The sequence below is a fragment of the Mastomys coucha genome, unplaced genomic scaffold, assembly GCF_008632895.1.
Source record: "Mastomys coucha isolate ucsf_1 unplaced genomic scaffold, UCSF_Mcou_1 pScaffold22, whole genome shotgun sequence".
NCBI classification, from domain to species: Eukaryota; Metazoa; Chordata; class Mammalia; order Rodentia; family Muridae; genus Mastomys; species Mastomys coucha.
The window spans coordinates 249926363-249947074 of NW_022196905.1; the positions used below are offsets into that span (position 1 = coordinate 249926363).

Consider the following 20712-nt stretch of genomic DNA (forward strand, 5'->3'; position numbering starts at 1 on the left):
GCTCAGCGGGTAAGAGCACTGACTGCTCTTCTGAAGGTCCTGAGTTTGGATCCCAGTAACCACACGGTGGCTCACATTCACCCGTAATGAGATCAGATGCCCTCATCTGGTGCATCTGAAGACAGCTACAGTGTATTACACTGGAGCGAGTGGGGCTGTCCTGAGTTCAGTTCCCAGCAGCCACATGATGGCTCACAGCCATCTGTACAGCTACAGTGTACTCATACACATACAATAATTAAATAAATCTTTAAAAGAACTGTGTGAGTCGGGTGGTGGTGGCACACGCCTTTAATCCCAGCACTTGGGAGGCAGAGGCAGGCAGATTTCTGAGTTCGAGGCCAGCCTGGTCTTGAGTGAGGTCTAGGACCAGGCTACACAGAGAAACCCTGTCTCGAGAGAGAGAGAGAGCTGTATGATATTCATAAAACATGAATGTGACATTGATGAAATGTGTGCGTGTGCATGCGTGCACTCACAAATGTGCCAGTGTGCATGTGGAAGTCAGAGGACCACTTGTAGGAATTGGTTCTTTTCTTCCACTATGTGCAGGACCAGGGATGTAACTCAAGGTGTCAGGTTTCTTGGCAGCACCCTCACCCTCTGAGCCACCTCATCACCCCTGTTTCTGTTGGTAGTGGTGCTTTGCTTTTTGAGGAAGAATCTACATGGCCCTGGCTGTCCTGGAACTCACTATGTAATCCAGGATGGCATCAAATTCACAGAGATTCAGCGGTGTCTGCCTCCCGAGGGCTGGGATTAGAGTTGGGCACACCACAGCAGACTCCAGCCCTGGTTTTGAGATTGATCTTCAACTCTATATCTCAGGCTAGCCTGGAACTCACTGTATAGCAGCCCAGGTTGGTATTGTACTCAGAGCAATAACCCTGCCTCGGCTTCCCGAGTGCTGAGATTACAGTGTTATGGCACTCAGACTAGTAACATTTCTTTTCTTTTTTTTCTATGTGGAGGGCCTAATCCTTCTACTCTGCTTCTGAGCACTGGGATCACTTCTGTCCCTATCCCTCTCCTTCCTGACCCCCATGCCTCAGAAAGTTTTGTGTATACTTTACGCAAAGTTAAAATGATCATCAACTACAGATCTTTAAGATTTTATGTGCAGGAGTGCCTATATGTATGGATGTGCACCATATAAATGCAGTTACACAGTGTTCATAGACATGGTCAAAACGGAAATAAAATCATACTGAACATGGTACCATTCGCCTGTTAGGAGACATTTTAGGAGTCCAGCCATCTCAGAAACAAGTTCCATCTTGCTAGCAGGGCCAAAACTGAATTCATGTTCCCAGGCCCCACAGCCAACTCCTATCCTGCTTCTTCAGGTGTTTCATGTCTGTGTGTTAGCCAGTAAAGGATGTAAAAAGGGGCTTTGCCATTATCCCGTTATCTAACTAAGGCACGCAAATAGTAAGTGCATTATTTCCTGTCATGATTTAAATTGACTACGTGCAGTTTGCCCATTCCTTTGTTCCCTTATCATTCTAAATTCCAGGTCAGAGTCCAGGAGGGGACCTGACTGCAAAAGCTGACTCAGGACCTTGAAACCAGGTGACCAGGATAAGGCAGTCACCAATGTTAACTTCCTTAACTCCTTGTGTCAAAATATGATCAGTCGCCAGGAAGTCGTGGCGCACCAATGTTAACTTCCTTAACTCCTTGTGTCAAAATATGATCAGTCGCCAGGCAGTCGTGGTGCACGCCTTTAATCCCAGCACTTGAGAGGCAGAGGCAGGCGGATTTCTGAGTTCGAGGCCAGCCTGGTCTACAGAGTGAGTTCCAGGACAACCATGATTGGTCAATGCAACAGCACCCCCAACCCCATGTTCCCATCTTACAAAAACGTTGTATAGTTTCCCTTTGGGGACGAGGTTCAGATCCAGAACTGGCTGCCCCATACAGAAAATAAAGCTTTCATTGTGAAGCTTCTGTCTCTGAAGTGAGCTTACTCAGCTTCCTCCCCTCTCCTTCAATCCCAGTAAGTAGGGAGCGGAAACAGGATGAGCGTTAGTTTGAAGCCAGCCTAGGCTTGGTGACAAGATCCTGTCTCAAATCAACCACATGGGGGGGGGGGGGCTATTTGTGCTAGTGCTTCTAAAAACAACTGTAGGGCCTAGAGGTTAAGGAAAATGGTGGTAGCGGTGGTGTGTGTCTGTATCTGGGTGGGTGTAATACAGGGTCTCACTTTGTAGCCTTGGCTAGACTGACATTCTATGTCCTCCAACTCCCAAGGATCTGCTTGCTTCTACTTCTGGACTAGCCTGGATTAAAGGCGTGCATGCACCACCACGCCCAGAAAAGTGTTTCCAAGGTGATAGAGATTAAGGTTGATATTTACGTTAGCGTACATATTTTGTTGGTGAAAGTTTTAATCAATTACTCGTGAAATTTCCAAATCCAGATTTTTAATAGCACAGGAAGACGAAAGGGACTGCACTCACAACCATTTCTGAGACCACAACACAGTCCAGACTCAGTTAACTTGGAAAGCGGTCCCTACCTAACAAACAATGCGTAGGCTTCCCAGAGTTCCTAGCAGCGTGGCTCTGAGGCATATGGGAATTGTAGTCCTAAAACTCGCGTCACTGCTCCGAGGACTCTGGGAACTGCTGCTCGCTCCACAAGCTGCACGCTTGCGCAAAAGCGCTCGCGGTCGCCCTTCCCCCACTTGCAGTCGCGAGTGGGTGACAGAGCCCCCTTCTCCGCGAGCCTCGTCACCCCGAATCGTGAGTGGAGGCTAAAGCCCTCCAGGTATGTCTGCAAGGCCGGGATGCGCGGGCCCGGGAGGAGGGTCGCGTCTGCGCCGGGGTGGGAGCCCCAACTTCGGCGCCTTGAGGGCCGCGGCGACCCCTGGGCGTAGGGTCCGGCCTCGGGCTCTTCTGAGAGTCAATCCCTATGGGCTGCACCCGGTCGGCGCGGGCGGGGTGGGAGGAGGACCAGCAGCTCCCGGGCTCCAACCTCCCTTTGTCGGGAGACGCACCACTGCTGGCCGTCGCGGGGCTCAGGCCGCGCGGGAGCGAGCCCGGAAGCCTGGCGGGCGCGCGCTTGACCCTCCGCGAGGGTGTGGGGGCGGGGCTCATTTGGCTAGCCACGCCCCCAGGTGGATTTGCGGGCTCCTGGAACCTCCTTGGTTTACAGTGCCTGGTGTTTCCAGTTATATTGTCACGGAATTATCACGTCTATTCCGTTACTTCCGGTTTGGGCATCAGTATGAACAGGTTTTTCTCTTTTTTCCTAATACTGGCTTTCCTGGGTAGCTTGGGTACACCAGGAACTTGCCATTTATTTTGGTTTTTTGAGACAGGGTTTCTCTGTGTAGCCCTGGCTGTCTTGGAACTCACTCTGTAGACCAGGCTAGCCTCGAACCAATAATATGTAAGTCAGTAGTGGATGCAAGCCGTCAGTTCATGTGTTCTCTCGTTGCTCGATCTGGTCAGAGAAACTGAACCCAGTCTCATCAGATCTTTTTACCACTGTTAATCATTTTCTAAAAAAAAAATCCATGGTTACATAAATTCCAGTAATCCCGAATCATTAGTCCCTACTCCTGATTCTTTGAAATAAAAACTAAACATAATGCCAAAGTACATTTCCTTATTGCTTGAACACAGTGCACTCTTCACGAGCAGCTGGGCATAGCTTTTGTGGTTTCCTGGTACGGCAGACAGTCATTACAATGAGAACAGAAAGGTGACGGACGACTGAGGTTAGAATGATTTCTTACAAAGTTTTAAAATTTATGCAGGGAAGCTGCTAGCTCTCTCGGATATCTCTCTAGGCATTGTCCTCTCCAGTCCTTCAAGTATCGAGAACAAAGTACTAATTTTTTTGTGTGTGTTCGTTTCAAGACAGGGTTTCTCTGTGTAGCCCTGGCTGTCCTGGAACTCACTCTGTAGACCAGGCTGGCCTTGAGCTAAGAAATCCGCCTGCCTCTGCCTCCCAAGTGCTGGAATTAAAGGCATGCGCCACCACTGCCTGGCTCTGGCTAATTTTTTATTTACATCATCTTGTAATTCTCTAATCTTTGTTTCCTTATCCTAGCAATCCATGACTTCATGTCCAAGATTGACAATCTCTTTTTCCATAAATGTTAGTTCACTAGCCCGCTGTCCTTTCCCATTAAACCCTATTCTCCTTCTAATACTATTTCTTTCTGGATCACATGCAAGCCTTCCTCCTGTAAGATAAACCCATCTGCCATTTGCTTGTTTTTTTTTACAGATTCCTTCTTCTTTTCCTATCCATGCCTTTTCTTCTTGAGACCACTTTAGCTCTCTATCCTTGATGTCCCCAAGTTCACCCTGGCTAATTAATGCAGCAGTCACTGGACCAGAGGGTCCATGTGTGTCTCCTCATATAATTCCAAGTTTAAGGCCAAGTCACGTAACGAGTGGTTTTTACATGGCCTATGTAGTTCTGTTGTCTAGATCCTTTCCGTAATCTTAAGGCCCAAGCAGAAGGCCTGTTTGTCCCTCGCACCACAGCCCTATGGCCTCCTCCATTCCTGTGAACCGCATCTGTTTCATTTATTTTGGAGTGATTAGCCCTGAGTAATGGGAGAGGTATATTCCCCAGAAAGAGAAATTAAAAGTAAGATAAAGAGACAGCAGATCAGCTTCAGGGCAGCCGCAACCATCAGCACACGGGATCCACAGCCTGGTGATGCTCCAGAGGCAGAACTCTGTCGCGTTGCCCCTTATGGCATATATATATCGTGCTGTTGCCTCTATCCTCCCTCCTGCTAGTCCCTTTGTCTTCCTAGTTTCATTGCTATACAGGATGTTAGGCATCTATAAAAATCTAGGAATCACAAATCAGAAAACATGTTTCTTTTTGAGAGTAACTTCTTTAATAAGATTATATATCTGGTTCCATCCCTTCTCCTGCAGTGACATAACTTCATTCTTCTTTATAGCTGAAAAAATTCCATTGTGGGGTTAATGAGAAGGCTCAGTGGGTAAAGCACTTCCAGTCAATACTGAAAAATCTGAGTTTGAGCCCCAGAACCTGTATAGTAGGAGGAGAGAACTGGAGGACTGACTCCTGAAAGTTGTTTTCTGACCTCCAAATGCACGTGTGCATACACATGTACACGCACACATGCACATGAAGAATTAAGAATTCTGTTGTATTTGCCATGCTTTATCCATTCCTCTGATTTTAGGTGCCTATATTGGTTCCATACCTTAGCTGTATGTGAATAATCCTGCAAATAAATAAATAAATAAATAAATAAATAAATAAATAAATAAAACAACCCAAAAACTATTAATTTGCAAGTGTCTCTGTGATATGGGAATCTTTAGGTAAAAATCTAGGAATAATGTAGCTGAATCCTGTGGAAGATCTATTGCCGCAGGCCAGCCGATCTGGGCCTCCCTCAACCCGCGGGAGAAACGGGGTCCCAGTCAGGTTGACAAGGCGTAGGCGAAGAAATGATGGCAGAGACAACACATGAAGTATAGGATCTGAATGTATTTCTTAAAAATGGCATCAGACTTTTACAGTCATTGCAAAAGAGAGATGGTAAATCTGGCAGCTCAGCAGTTGAGGTACATCTGAGTCTATCTAAAACACACTGGGTCTAAAGCAGTAGCTATCTCCTCTGAACTGGTATTGCATCCCCTGGGCCCAAGTGCTCTGGGCCCGGGGGACTGTGGACTGTATGAATCTGAGTCCTAGCCCATCTAAGTTCTAATGTTAGCCCTGCGTGCGAGTCCAAGTCCTCCTTCCGCACCAAGTGAAAAGCAGGCTTATGTAGCATACAGCAAGCAGGGCAGATGACAAGAGTCACATAGGCAGGTGACACATCAAGGTCAGTGATCTTACTGACCAAAATCACGTATCCAGTTGTGAAGCGGGTGGAAGAGCAATGGTGCCCCTCCCTGCTGGGGCTAATTTGGTTAATTATTCCTATACTAATTCTATGGTTTTGCTGGAGGCAATGACTAGGGTTCTGACCTAACACTTCTAGCTAATGTCTTTGAGTGGAAGCCCTTCATTACTCTCTAGTAAGCAAAACATTTCTAACTATTGTGAACTATCTATTAGCCTAAGGAATGTGCTAGAAGTCTGTTGCTAGCTCTGGTGAGGCAGATTCCTTGAGAGAAATTCCAAGCTATGGACAGTTTGGTATTAAACTAGGATAGGTTGGTAACATTGTGTTGGCCAGGAAGCAATGTCCAATCTTAGCCATTTACGAATCATTTCTTGGGGTACCTTTATGCCTAAATATGAGGATGTGTTGACGATTGGAAAGACTGATCTGGAACACGTCTGAGTTAGAAGATACCAGCGACTGTCTGAATATCCAGGAGGCACAGAACTCCTTTTGGATCCTTATTGCCTCTTATCCTTAATCAGGATTTTATCCCCAATATTTTGGATGTGACTGGAGTATACTAGTGTGCGTGGCAATCTATCATTAGTCTCTGGAGAAACCTCTATACTGACTTCCGTGGTAGTTGGACTGGTACATTCCCACCGGCAGTGGGTGGTCCCATTTGTCTGCATTTTTGCCAGTAATTCGTGGTTTTATTTGTTTTGGTTTGGTTTGGTTTGGTTTGGTTTTCCGAGACAGGGTTTCCCTGTGTAGCCCTGGCTGTCCTGAAACTCACTCTGTAGACCAGACTGACCTTGGTATTCGTTTGTTTTAATGACTGCTATTCTGACTAGGACGCAGTGCAGTTTTGATTTGTGTATCCATGATGACCTGTGAGGTTGGACATTTTTCCACTGGCCATTTGTATTTCATCTTTTAAGAACCTCTTGTTTTGATAAGAGTTATGGTGGGAAGTAGGTATCTTGCCTCAAAGGTTGGTCTATCATGACAGACAATATTTTCGGTATGTTATCTGGTTCAGCTATCTGGTTCAGCTGTCCAGGTTGCTCACTTGGTGGCCTTTTCTGCCTAGGTATTTATTTCCCTTGCTGGTGAAAGAGCTGTCTTTTGTTTGTTTGTTTGTTTTTTGAGACAGGGTTTCTCTATGTAGCCCTGGCTGTCCTGGAACTCACTCTGTAGACCAGGCTGGCCTTGAACTCAGAAATCCCCCTGCCTCTGCCTCCCAAGTGCTGGGATTAAAGCCACGCGCCATCACTGCCGGCTGAGAGCTGTCTTTTTAGTGATGTTACAGGGAGTAATAGCATCAGTGCTCCTAGCAATGTCAGATCCTTAGTTTCATGGAGAAGCTGTTGGCCATTAGTAACCCATCTTTCCAAATGTACACATGGGCATGTAGCAGCAAAGATCCACACTTGGTCAATACTTACTTGGTCAAGTTATAGAAGTCCATTAGGGCGGGAGAGATAGATGCACTCCCGGGGCTGTGAGGTCGGTGGTTGAAGTGCCACTTCCTGTGCTGTGGACTTCTCATCTTCCCCCTCCACATTCTGCCTTTTCTGTCCCAGGGAGAAAGGTAGCATAATTTAAGACTAGCAGGTTTTCAGGGTGATGTCAAGAGCGTCATAGCTGGGTGTGATGCTGTGTTACTCTTCTGTGCTTAGCCAGCGATATTCCTTTATCTTTAGGGGCTGTCAGGCATAAGCTTTGATGCTTCACCCTTAAAAAGAAAAACTGGACCAGGTGGTTCTTAGGTCTTTGGCGTTGGTTTCTGGGAGGGATGTGGAAGAGTTTGGAACTTTGGGTTAGAAAACCCCTAACATGCTATAACCATTCTGGTGGGAGTTAAGACCATAACACCAAGAGAAATGTAAGGAGCTGGAGAGATGGCGCAGCTGTTCAGAGTGTTTCCTGCTTTTGCTGAGGATACAGTTCAATTTCTAGCAACCATGTTGGGTGACTCACAACCACTTATGGCCCCAACTCCGGGGAGTCCAACACCCTCTTCTGGCCTCTTCAGGCACCCACACATAGATGGCATACACTCAGACATACACACATATGCAAAAAAAAAAAAAAAAAAAAAAAAAAAAAAGAAAAAAGAAAAAAAAGAAAAGAAAGAAAGAAAGAAAAAAGAAAAGGAAAAAAAAGAAAGAAAAAAATCTCATAGAGAAAGGGAGAGAAACACAGATAGCGAAGGCAGATAGCCACTGAGGTTTCAGAGGAGGCAAGGACTTCTGTGAAATGGGGCTAGAGGCCCTTCATATACTATTCTGGCCCAGAACTGGGTTGCTTTCGGTCCTAAGACTAGCCTAAGAATTTGAGTGAGGCTGAATTCAGCAGTAATAGACTAATTTGTGTGGTGGACATCTGAAGATAGGATGCAGGCAGAAAAGGGTGGGGAGGTTGGTGACTAAGACACTGGCTGCTCTTCCAGAAACCTGGGTTCAGTTTCCAACAGTCTTCTAGATGGCATGCAGACTATATCAAGGTTGCTGCTCACTCCTCTTATCCTAGTGCACTGTGAGAGGCCGCAGGGCAGCAGAGGGGAGGTGGAAAGGGGGGAGGGAGGAAGGGAGGGAAGGGCAAAGCTATGTGGTGTGGTGGGAAAGGGAGAGAGTTTAAAGTTGTAGGCTGCAAGGCCGAAAGTGAGAAAAGAGCTACAATTGTTAGAGATTAGCATCATTTAAAGGAGACCTGCTCTGCACTAAAGCACACTTACTTAAAAGGAGAGAGCCTAAGTTGAGGATGCCACTGAAGGAGTCCTCTGTTGGAAAACCACCACCTGGGGAGGGAGGTGTTTCCTCCAAGTAAGCTTGGAAGACAGGCAGGCTGACTCAGGTGTGGCCCAAGGGGACCAAGCTACATCTCCAGCTGGAGGCAAGTTTTGGCATCGTAGTATAGGTATAGTAGATGCAAGAGTAAGGGGTTCAGGGAAGCTCATGCCAAGTTTGTAGAACAGGCTGCTGAGGCCAAGCAGAGTGGCCATTGTGGGAAGCTGTGAAGGTTGTCAGGACCAAAGGAAATTCCCAGTTCCTCAACCTCCAAAAGATTGTCCAAATAGCCAACAAATGAGCTCAGCTTGGTCTATGGGAGGATTTCTGGCAGTTAGAATAAAACTCAGTATTTCTCAGGAACTTGTGAGACTGGTTCCCATCTGCCAAAAGTAATTTCTCCTACCTATGGCGGAAGGGACATATGGCTACCTGTGGCACCTTTCAGCTTACCAAAGCCCATGGTGGCCTCCAGGCCTCCTCACTATCACAAGTACCTATCATATGCTGCACAGTCCATGTTAGTGCTCTAGCCCTTCTCACCTTCTCAGGCTTTCCTCCTCCCACATACAGTGCTGGGAATAGTTTTAGTGCTCAGGCATTGGGGTGTGTCTAGGTACCCAAGCTGAGTTTTATTTGTGAATGGGTACGTGCAACCAGTCCTCTATGTTTGTCGGTTCTACATCTGTGACCTCAGATCTTTCTTCTCTTTATGATGGCAGGATTCCCCCTGCTCCTGCTATTCTCATTATGCGCTCTCTGTTCTCTATCCCTCACTGTTCCTTCTTCTCCCACAGATAGCACAGCCTGTGTCCAGTCTGTTTCTCTTTCTCTCTGTTCTGGACTCCTCCAGATGCCTCTGTATTTTCTGTCTTACGCACAATAAAAACTTTCTCCCTTATAATGGTGCAGTCATGTTGGTGGCTTCTTTACTGCATCCCCTGGCTCATAAAGGTGAAATGTAATTTGCAGTGAAGATCCCAGGGTGTTGGAGATGACAGGATTGAGGGACTCCAGCTAAAGAAAGTCATGTGCATGGAGGTGAGCTGGTCCAAGAGGGCTACTTGAGCTGCAGGGGGCAGAACTGCAGGGGTAGGCGTGAGTAAGTCTGAGAGGCTGGGCATGTTGTGGGGTCTGGTGAAAATCCAACATCCAGGACACACCAGGTTTTGTTGTTGTTGTTGTTGTTTGGTTTCTGGTTTTTTTTTTTTTTGGTTTTGGTTTTGGTTTTTTGGTTTTTTGAGACAAGGTTTCTCTGAGTAGCCTTGGCTGTCCTGGAACTCACTCTGTAGACCAGGCTAGCCTCGAACTCAAAAATCTGCCTGCCTTTTCCTCCCAAGTGCTGGGATTAAAGACGTGCGCCACCACTGCCCGGCTTACCAGGTTTTCTTTCTTTCTTTCTTTCAACTTTTTTTTTTTATTTTATGTATATAAGTACACTGCTGTAGCTGTCTCCAGACACACCAGGAGAGGGCATCAGATCCCATTACAGATGGTTGTAAGCCACCATGTGGTTGCTGGGAATTGAACTCAGGACCTTTGGAAGAGCAGTCAGTGTTCTTAACCGCTGAGCCATCTCTTCAGCCCATTACCAGGTTTTCTTAACCAGAGCAACTTTATTGATTTAACCAATAAACTGACCATCCAGGGATGCAGCACAGACTGGAGGGCTGATATTGCTACCCCCATTCTTCTGGCTGAACAGGTTTTAAGCTCAAAATTCACACACATGTAAGATAGATCAAAACCATAAGCAGGTGGACCATCTAATATTACAGGAAAGGGAACGATAGCAGGTTGGCTTCTTAATAATAGGTTTCTGGGAACAGAGAGTAAGAAAGAAGAAATGAGTCATGGTTTCTGTGGTTAGAACATGGAAGGAATTGGGAAAAAAAAAAAGTAACAAAACACATCTGTGCCCTTGGCTTGACCTTAATGATATTCAAGCCCTAGCAGGTGGGTGGCTGGCTTAAGAGGGCAACACTCATGCCAAGCCTCATCTTTCATCCCTCCACACCCTGTTTTTATATAAGTAGATCAAATCATCGATCATCTTCTGTATACAAAGGGTTATATTGTGTTCTCATGACCATAAGTTTAATAGATCCTATTCATTTTTGAATGAGGTTAATAAGGGCATTGACTATATGTCCTATGAGGAGCAATAAAAACTGAAGAGTCAGAGGACCAGCTAGGGCCATAAATAGGGTTTTTAGCCTGGGAGACCAATTAAACACGTTTTGAAACTAATTCTAGGACCATTGTCCTTCTTGTTCTCTATATATTAGATTTTGTTTGACCTTGGCTAAAGCATCCCTGATGACTCCAGAGTGATTAACATAGAAACAATAAGCCTCTCTGAAAGCCATGCAAAGCCCCCTTTTCTGTAGAGCAGCAACTCTCCTCTTCTATTCTGTAGGGTTACTTCAGCTGAAGAATCTGTCTAGTTCTCCAGTCGTTAGATTGTGAAATGCAGGTGTCTCAGGTCTTTATCTTTTTGACTGGGGTAAGAAAAAAACGATGAACAGATCATAACAGGAGTTTTTGCTACACCACTTTGTACCCAGAAGCTATCTTTGGATCTGTGAATTAAACACACACACATTAGCTTATTTTTAAAATGCCTTGGCTACCTCTAAACCTTCCTTTGCTGCCCTAGGCCTAATTGGAAAAGTGGCCAGTGGCAATTCTCTCCGTTCCTCTCTGTGTCCTACCTGCATAACTCTTAAGTGATTCATCCCATCCTATGCCCAGTCATTGGCTTTTGGCATCTTTATTGATCGATCAAAAACCAATTGGGACAATTACCTTCAGTGTCTGGACATGCAGATTCCCAACTGAATCAAAGAATTAGAACCCATCTCCAACAGCAGATAGGGTGATAACCAAAGGTATGTGCAAGCCAAGTAGTAGTGGGGCGTTTTAGCCAGTTTTACCAGGGATGCAGAAGCAATGGGGCTTGCTCTTGTGCCTTGCACATCCTCTAGTGTGAGGGAGGCATGAGTGGACCATGGGCAGTTTTTGTCTATGGTGTGAAGGAATCTGCTGGATATTGGTTATAATGGGTCCAAGAATGACTAAAGTTGCTCTCCCATATAGTAAGGAGGTCTTAAATGTAAGCAAAGCCAGCAATCTTTCATATGTTGTGGCAGAGTCACATTTAGGTTAAGCAAAGGTAGCAGTCAGGATGCCAAATAGGGGTTCTATAAGCCCTTGTTCAATGGGTAAATGTTCTGAAGCAGGAGTCTGACCTTCAGGCCCTGATTTATGGCTGTCAGCCTCTGGTTCTGGGGTTACCAGGGGCATAGACTCTAGTTTTGGTTTAGATAGTGAGTGGATGAAGATCTCCCTATTTGTTCTAGAGGGCTGTCTTTGGATAGTAAACTTGGTTCCCAGGTCTCGGCCTGTCCGATATTTTCTGACACCCCAGTTCTGTCCTTTATTCCAGATGTTTCCTGAAGTTTTTTCGGTTACGGTTATAGGGTTACAGTAACAGGGAGCCTTGCAAGTTCTATCGGCTCTATGTTAACGGACATATAAGGATCGTTGTCTTGGGGCCAGGGAGACCAAGTCTCACACCCCAGTTTTTACAGTGATACCATTTTGCTCACTCAGTTTGATTCACAAGACATGCCTAAAAAGCTGATCCCCATAGAGACCTTTCAAACTCCAAATCTCTACAGCTATACCAAGTAGTTCTAGCTCCTGAGGCCCAGGATAGTGAGGTGCTGGGACTGACCCTATAGTTTCCTATTCTAGCCCATAATGTGCAAAGATCTGACTTAAAAGCTAGATGGAGCCGGGCGGTGGTGGCGCACGCCTTTAATCCCAGCATTGGGAGGCAGAGGCAGGCGGATTTCTGAGGCCAGCCTGGTCTACAGAGTGAGTTCCAGGACAGACAAGGCTACACAGAGAAACCCTGTCTCGAAAAAAGCTAGATGGATTCATTAGGGTACGCTGAGCACCCTGGTTATGATGGGACCTGTTTGAGTGTTCAGTAGTTCTCAGTCATAAACCTTAAGCTGATAATAGTTGGGGCTAGAGAGGGGGTTGAAAACCCAACAGAGGGGCTGGTGAGATGGCTCAGCAGGTAAGAGCACCGACTGTTCTACCGAAGGTCCTGAGTTCAAATCCCAGCAACCACATGGTGGCTTACAACCACTTGTAATGAGATCTGATGCCCTCTTCTGGTGCGTCTGAAGACAGGTACAGTGTATTTAATTATAATAATACATCTTTAAAAAGAAAACCCAATAGAAAAGAATCAAAATTTGACCAGTCTTATTTTTAGTGGGTCTCACTGAGTAGTCCATCAGTGGGTCTTCAAGGGGTTTTCTTCCCCCTGCACCACCTTCTGGTGGAAATGATGATCCAGGAGTAAATTCCATCACCTTGCAGCCATCGGTGTGATCAGGTGATAACTATGTATTAGGACCCTTCAAGTGGGGAGTCAGAGAGTCCACTTGATGCCATTTAGCCCTGATGGGATCACCAAGCTGGAAACCGTGCAGGACAGTGGGCAAGGGCGTCCACGGTACTCAACTGGGGAAACAGATTGTCCTGGGTCTTTTGTAGGACCTGGACAGACTAGAGTAAGTATTGGTTAGCTATTTCTGCAACTAATGTGGACTTTAGTCAGGGCACATTGAAGGAGGTCTTCTACACACAATTTGATAAGGAGTCACTCGTTCATGTAGGGAGTATTTCTCACTCTTAAAAGAGCAAAGGGAGGCTGGGCAGTGGTGGCACACGCCTTTAATCCCAGCACTTGGGAGGGAGGCAGGCGGATTTCTGAGTTCGAGGCTAGCCTGGTCTACAGAGTGAGTTCCAGGACAGCCAGGGCTACACAGAGAAACCCTGTCTCGAAAAACCAAAAAAAAAAAAAAAAAAAAAAAAAAAAAAAAGAGCAAAGTGGGGAGTGCTGTCCAGTCCTTGCAAGTCTCTATGGCTAATTTAGTTAAGGTCTTCTTTAGGGTCCCATTGAGTCTTTCTACCTGTTCTGAACTGGAGGAAGAAGACAGGTAGGGGTGATATATAGTGTAATATCCAGTTAACCCCCAAGGCTCCAGTTACACCCTGTACAACCTGAGATATTAAGGCCAACCTTGAGTCATGGTTTTTGCAGTTGGAACATACAAGGAATTGAGGGGGGAGGGAGGGGGGAGGAAGAAGAGAAAAAAAGAAAACAAACAAAAGGCCCGCCCTTGACTTGACCTTAGGTGGTATTTAAGCCTAGCAAATGGTTGGTCAGTTCAGTTTGGGATTTGGTGTTTGCCCACTGGGTTTGGATCTTGCTTTGGCATAACCTTTCCTTGTAGTTAACCCATTCCTCCCTTTTAGAATATGAGTGTGCCTGTACCATTGTGTATTGAAAGTATGGAACTTGTGGGTTTGTTTGGTTTTTTGTTTTTCCTAGACAGGGTTTCTCTGCGTAGACCAGGCTGTCCTGGAACTCACTCTATAGACATGGCTAGCCTCAAACTCAGTATTCCACCTGCCTCTGCCTCCAGAATGCTGGGATTAAAGGTGTGTGCTACCACATCCAGCTTCAATTTACACTTTGAACAGGATTGGAACTGCTTTTTAAAAATGGGGACTTCTGAAGGTGGACTGAATGAATGCATTTTGTATAACGAAATGGCCATGAACCTATAGGAACTAGAGTGGAGTGGCTTAAACTATGTTTGTTGGGTTGACAAATAGTAGACTTGTTCTAGTTAACAATCAACTAGACTGTTGAGGTATGATGGTATTTTGCAATGTATTGTAATGCTAAATTTCTGAGGCCCTGGTTGCCTCAGAAAATCTACCAGTACACCAAGTAAACCTTGCTCCTTAATTTAAAACTGTTGGTTGAATAAAGATGCTGACAGTCTATAGCTGGGCAGAAGAGAGATAGGTGGGGTTTTGGTTCCAGGTGATCAGTTGCTTCATGCTCCTGCTGCCATAACTTTTCTGTCATGATGGGCTATACTCAAAATGTGAGCCCAAGTAAACCCTTGTTTAAGTTGCTTTTGTCAGCAATGAGGAAAGCAACCAGTACTCTGCCTGCTAAAATTTAGGTTCCTGATGTTAGTGCAGAACCAAGGTACTGTACTTGTGTGAAGGCTTCAGGGCCCAGATTAAAGAGGTAGGTGGATATTTGTGAGTTCAATGCCAGCCTGGTTTACAGAGCCAGTTCCAGGACAGCCAGGGCTAATATGTCTCAAACAAAACAAAACAAAAAGAATTGTGTTGGAATTTTGGTGGGGGTTGCCTTGAATCTGTATATTGCTTTTGGTTGGATGGCCATTTTTACTATGTTAATTCTGTCAATCCATGAGCATGGTGATCTTTCCATCTTCTGATCCCTTCTTCAGTTTCTTTCTTCAAAGACTTGAAGTTTTTACTTGAAGTCTTTCACTTGCTTGGTTAGAGTTACCCCAAGATATTTTATATTGTCTGTAGCTGTTGTAAAGGGTGATGTTTCCCTGATTTCTTTCTCAGTCCATTTGTCATTTGTGTATAAAAAAGCTAGTGATTTTTTAAAATTAGTCCTGTATTCAGCCACTTCTTTAAAGGTGTTGATCAGCTTACAAATTCCCTGGTGGTGGCGTCTTTAATCCCAGCACTTGGGAGGCAGAGGCAGGCGGATTTCTGAGTTTGAGGCCAGCCTGGTCTACAGAGTGAGTTCCAGGACAGCCAGGGCTATACAGAGAAACCCTGTCTCGAAAAACAAAACAAAACAAAACAAAAAACAAAAAAATAATTCCCTGGTAGAATTTTTGGGGTCGTTTATGTATCATCTGCAGATAATGATGCATTGCTCGTCTTCCTGTATCCCCTTGATCACCTTCAGTTTCCTTACTGCTCTAGCTAGAGTTTCAGGTACTATATTGAATGGGTGTATAGTGAGTGATCAGTCTTGTTCCTGATTTTAGTGAAATTGCTTTGAGTTTTCTCTCCATTTAGTTTGATGTTCACTATAGGCTTGCTGTAAATTGCCCTTATTATATTTAGGAATGTCCCTTGTATCCCCAATCTCTCCAAAACTCATCATGAAGGGGGGTTGAATTTTCTCAAAGACTTTTTTTGGGATGTAGTGAAATGATCTTTTTTTTTTTCTTTCAGTTTGTTTATATGGTGTATTATATTGACTGATTTTCATATTCCTGCATCTCTAAGATAAAGCCTACTTGATCATGGTGGATAACCTTTTTGATGTATTCTTGGATTCAATTTGCAAGTATTTTGTTGAGTTTTTTTTTTCTTCATCTATGTTCATAAGGGAAATTGGTCTATAATTCTCTTTCTTTGGTGAATCTGTGTGGTTTAGGTAATCAGGGTGAGTGGCCTCATAAAATGAATTTAGCAACATTCCTCTGTTTCTATTTTGTGGAATTATTTGAGGCATATTGCTGTTAACTCTTCTTTGAAAGTTTGGTAGAATTTGCTAAAACCATTTGGCCCTGGGCTTTGGTTGGGAGCCATTTGATGACTACTTCTATTTACTTAGGAGTGATGGGTCTCTTTAAGTTGTTTATCTGATCTTGGTTTAACTTTGGTAAGTGGTATCTATCAAGAAAATTATTTATTTCTTAAGGATTTTCCAACTTTGTGGAGTACAGGTTTTTATAGTATGACCTAATGATTCCTTGGATTTCCTCAGTGTTTGTTGTTATGTCTACCTTTCCATTTCCGATTTTGTTAATTTGGGTAATCTCACTATGCCTTTTTAACTAGTTTGGATAAGGGTTTGTCCCTTTTTTTGATTTTTTTCTTACTCACAGAACCAAATCTTTGTTTCACTGATTCTTTGTATTTTCTTTGTTTTTATTTTATTGATTTTATACCTCAGTTTAATTATTTCCTACTGTCTATTGTTAAGCCTCCAGTATGAGATACCACTAATTTCTTTATGAAGGTACTTAGTGCTTTGAACTTTCCTCTTAGCACTGGCTTAAGATTGGGTATGTTATGTAATCATTCATTGAATTCTAGGAAGTCTTTAATTTTTTTCTTTATTTCTACCTTGACCCAGTACTCATTCAGTTTTAATGAATTTGTACATTTCCTATTGTTTCTGTTATTGTTGAAAGCCAACTTTAATCTATGGTGGTCTGATAGGATGCATCAGTTATTTTAACTTTCTTGTATCTGTTGAGACTTGCTTTGTGACAGAGTATGTGATCAGTTTTGGAGAAAGCCCCATGAGGTGTTAAGAAGGTATTTTTTTGTGTGTTTGGATGAAATATTCTGTAGATACCTGCCAGGTCTATTAGGTTTATAACATCTATTAGCTCCAGTGTTTCTCTGTTTAGTTTTTGGGTGGATGACCTGTCCTTTGGTGACAGTGGGGTATTGAAGGCTTCCACTCAATGTGTGAGGGTCAGTGTGTGACTTAAGCTTTAGTATGTCTTTTACAAATGTGGATGCCATTGTACCATGGTCTAGCCCCAGTGGAGTTCAGAACCTGAAGGAGGATGTGTGGAATGGGTGAAAGAGGACTTGGACCAACTAGTGCAGCACTGAGACACCTCAGGCCACCTTTACATCCATTTTCTCATCTTCTCACGCATAATCTCTTTGAAGAACTTCCTACACTTAACAATGATGTGCACACTCTACTTTCCCTCCCTCTCCTCCTCAGTCTCCACGGTTTCCTGCTAACCCATAAACTGTACCAAGAAAGAAGAAACATGCTTCAGCAAGCAGTAAATATCTAACCCAGCACATTGGTACTAACCAAGTGACCGTGGTTGGTCACAACTTTGGATACAGTATAGAGAGATGATAAACTACATATCCAGAAATTCTGATTTAATTATTGGCACCAAGCATCTCCCCACATCCTAATCAGGAGATCTAATTCTTCTAATGCCCAAGGCTTTCAGCAGATTAGTAACCTGAATTAGTTCCTGGACCTTGCTTGGCTCACCTCTGAACATTCCTATTAAGTGTTGGAACCAGTGATCCAGTAAGACCTTTCTAAGCTTTTAATAATCATCCAGCTGATGTTTGAACAAATTGGTGGATAGATTGTTGTCAGAGCTAAGTTCTCATCAGAAGAAAACATCGGAACTTTAGCTGATATACCCAGACTAGGGTCTTGTGTTGACTCAACCACATCACTATTATTAACAAACAGAGGAGTGGTGATCTATTCCACTCCCATGATGCTCAGAGACAAACAAGAATGACTCACAGTACAAGCTTTCTTTTTCTGATTCTGGGGAAACATCTGTCACAGACAAAGTGAAAATAAAGATGTCCACTAGCAAAGCCAAGAATGCAAACACAAGACAAAGGTGAACCAAGTGTTCCCTCAGGAAAGACCAGGAGATGCTGCATATGTGGGGACCTAACTGCTCAGGCCTTGCCATAGGGAGAGCAGTCTGCATTACACTCATGCACCTTTCCCAGCCGAGACCTCCACCTTTCTGTTTGGGGCATAAATGTTAAAAATTGGCGTGCCATTTTGGTGATTTTTGCTTTTGAATATGTAGTGTCCTTCCCTGTCTTCTTTTGATTATTTTGAGTGGAGGTCTATTTTGTTAGATATTAGAATGGCTACACCAGCTTACTTCTTGGGTTCATTTGTTAGGAAAGTCTTTTTCCGACCCTTTACTCTGAGGTGATGCTATGCCTGATTTTGAGGTGTGTTTCTTGTATGCAGCAGAAGGAGGGATCCTATTTTTATATCCATTCTGTTAGTCTATGTCTTTTTATTAGGGAATTGAGAGAGATCACTGACCAATGATTGTTAATTCCTGTTACTTTGGTGGTGGTGGTAGTAGCGATGTGTGTGCTTCCCTTCTTTTGCTTTTGCTGGTGTAGATAATCATGGATAGCCAAGCCGTGGTGGCGCACACCTTTATTCCCAGCACTTGGAAGGCAGAGGTAGGCGGATTTCTGAGTTCGAGGCCAGCCTGGTCTACAGAGTGAGTTCCAGGACAGCCAGGGCTACACACTACACAGAGTAACCCTGTCTCGGAAAAAAACAACAACAAAACAAAAACAAAAACAAAACAAAACAAAACAAAAAGATAATCATGGATATAGTTAAGTTCCTTGGGTTGGAGTTTTCTTTCTACTATCTTATGTAGGGTTGGATTTGTAGATAGGTGTTGTTTAAATTTGATTTTATCATGAAATGTTTTCTCCATTATGGTGGTTGAAAGTTTTGTTGGATATAGTAGCCTGGGCTAACATCCGGGCTTTTAGAGTCTGCAGGACATCTGTGCATGCCATTCTGGCATTGAGAGTCTCAATGAGAAGAAGTTGGTTATAATTTAATAGGTTTGCCTTTATATGTTACTTGGTTTTTTCCCCTTGCAACTTTTTGTTTGTTTGATTGTTTTGTTTCCCAAGTGCTGGGATTAAAGGTGCGCACCACTACCACCGCCCAGCGGCAACTCTTAATATTCTTTCTTTGTTCTGTATGCTTAGCATTTGATTATGATGTGGCAAGCAGACTTTCTTTTCTGGTCCATCTAGTTGGTGTTCTGTATGTTTCTTGTATCTTTATAGGAGGCACCTCCTTTAGGTTAGCAAAATTTTCTATGATTTTGTTGAAAATATTTTCTGGGCCTTTGAGCTGGGTTTCTTCTATACCTATTATTCTTAGACTTGATCTTTTTATAGTGTCCTAGATTTCCTGGATGTTTTGTTTTAGGAATTTTTAGATGTAACTTTTTTTTTTTTTTGACCGATGTATCTGTTTCTTCTATTGTACCTTCAATGCCTGAGATTCTCTCTTCTGTCTCTTATATTCTGTTGGTGATGCTTGCGTCTGTAGTTCATGTTCACTTTCCTAGACTTTCTGTTTCCAGAATTCCCTCAGTTTGTGTTTTCTTTGTTGCTTCTTCAGGTCTTGAACACTTTTTAACTGTTTGTTTTTCTGGGCTTTCTTTAAGGGATTTACTCGTTCCCACTTTAAGGACTTCTATCATCTTCATAAAGTTGGCTTTATGGTCTTTTTCTTGTGCTTCAGCCTTGTTGGACATTTTTGGATTCTGTTTCCTCTCTGGTTTTCTGGCCTGTGTGACCTGTGATTGAGCAGGGAATCTCTACCCAAGCTGAGGACTGGAACTTCTTTGAACAGGGCCTGTCTCTGCCTGAGTTGGGGGCAGGAATTCTGGCTGTCTTTGTGACTTCTGGTCCAGGAGGGAGTTGTTTGCCTTACAGAGCTGGGATATGGCAAGGAGGAGGGAAGAGGGATAGGGTGGGTGGCCTAGCCCGTCTTCTGTCAGGTGTAGTCTGTGGGTAGAACGAGGGCGTCTACCCAAGGGAACCAAGAGTGTAGGTGTGGTCCTTGGGCGGGGTAGACAGGCTGGGTAGTGGGCAGTCATCTGGTAAGTATGGCCTGTGATTAGGCAGAGGGTGTTTGCCCGAGGGAGCAGAGAGCTGGGGCATGGGACACAGGTGGCTGGCCCACCTGATTTTCTAGCAGGTGTGGCCATGTCCTTTATTTAATATTACTTTTTTTTTTTAGATTTATTTATTATTATATGTAAGTACACTGTAGCTGTCTTCACACACACCAGAAGAGGGCATCAGATCTCATTACGGGTGGTTGTGAGCCACCACGTGGTTGCTGGGATTTGAACTCAGAACCTTCGGAAGAGCAGTCAGTGCTCTTATCCACTGAGCCATCTCTCCAGCCCTAATATTACTTTTTGTTGTTTTCATTTATATATGAGTTTGTCTTGTTTACATGTTCCATGTGTGCTGGTGCCTGCAGAGGCCAGAAGAGGGCATCATATCCCCTGGAATTGGTATTGGGGTGGTTGTGAATGTCTGGCGTGGGTGATGGGAACTGAACTCCAGTCCTCTGGAGGAGCAGGAAATGCTCTTAATCCTCCATTTTTTTATCATTTAAAAAAACAAAGTTTATGTGATGAGTGTTTTTTCTGTCTGTATGTCTGAGCATCACTTGTGTGCCTGGCACCTGAGGGATTTCCTGGAACTGGAGTTACAGACAGTTGTCATCTGCCATGTGGATGCTGAGAATTGAACCATGGTCCTCTGGAAGAGCAGTGAATGCTCTTAAGCCACCTCTCTAGTTCCCAAAAGTGGTGGAAAGTAATATCTGCAGCA

At 44.1% G+C, this 20712-nt stretch overlaps 1 protein-coding gene across 3 annotated transcripts in view; it reads left to right on the forward strand.

Annotated features, from left to right (window-relative positions):
* Positions 1 to 2603: 2603 nt before the first annotated feature.
* Zfp1 (ZFP1 zinc finger protein) overlaps positions 2604 to 20712 on the forward strand; it is a 35329-nt gene continuing 17220 nt past the window's right edge. For all 3 annotated transcript variants that reach the window (XM_031341470.1, XM_031341471.1, XM_031341472.1), the window contains exon 1: positions 2604 to 2772. The gene's annotated coding sequence lies outside the window, so the exon portion shown is untranslated. The remainder of the gene's footprint in view (positions 2773 to 20712) is intronic.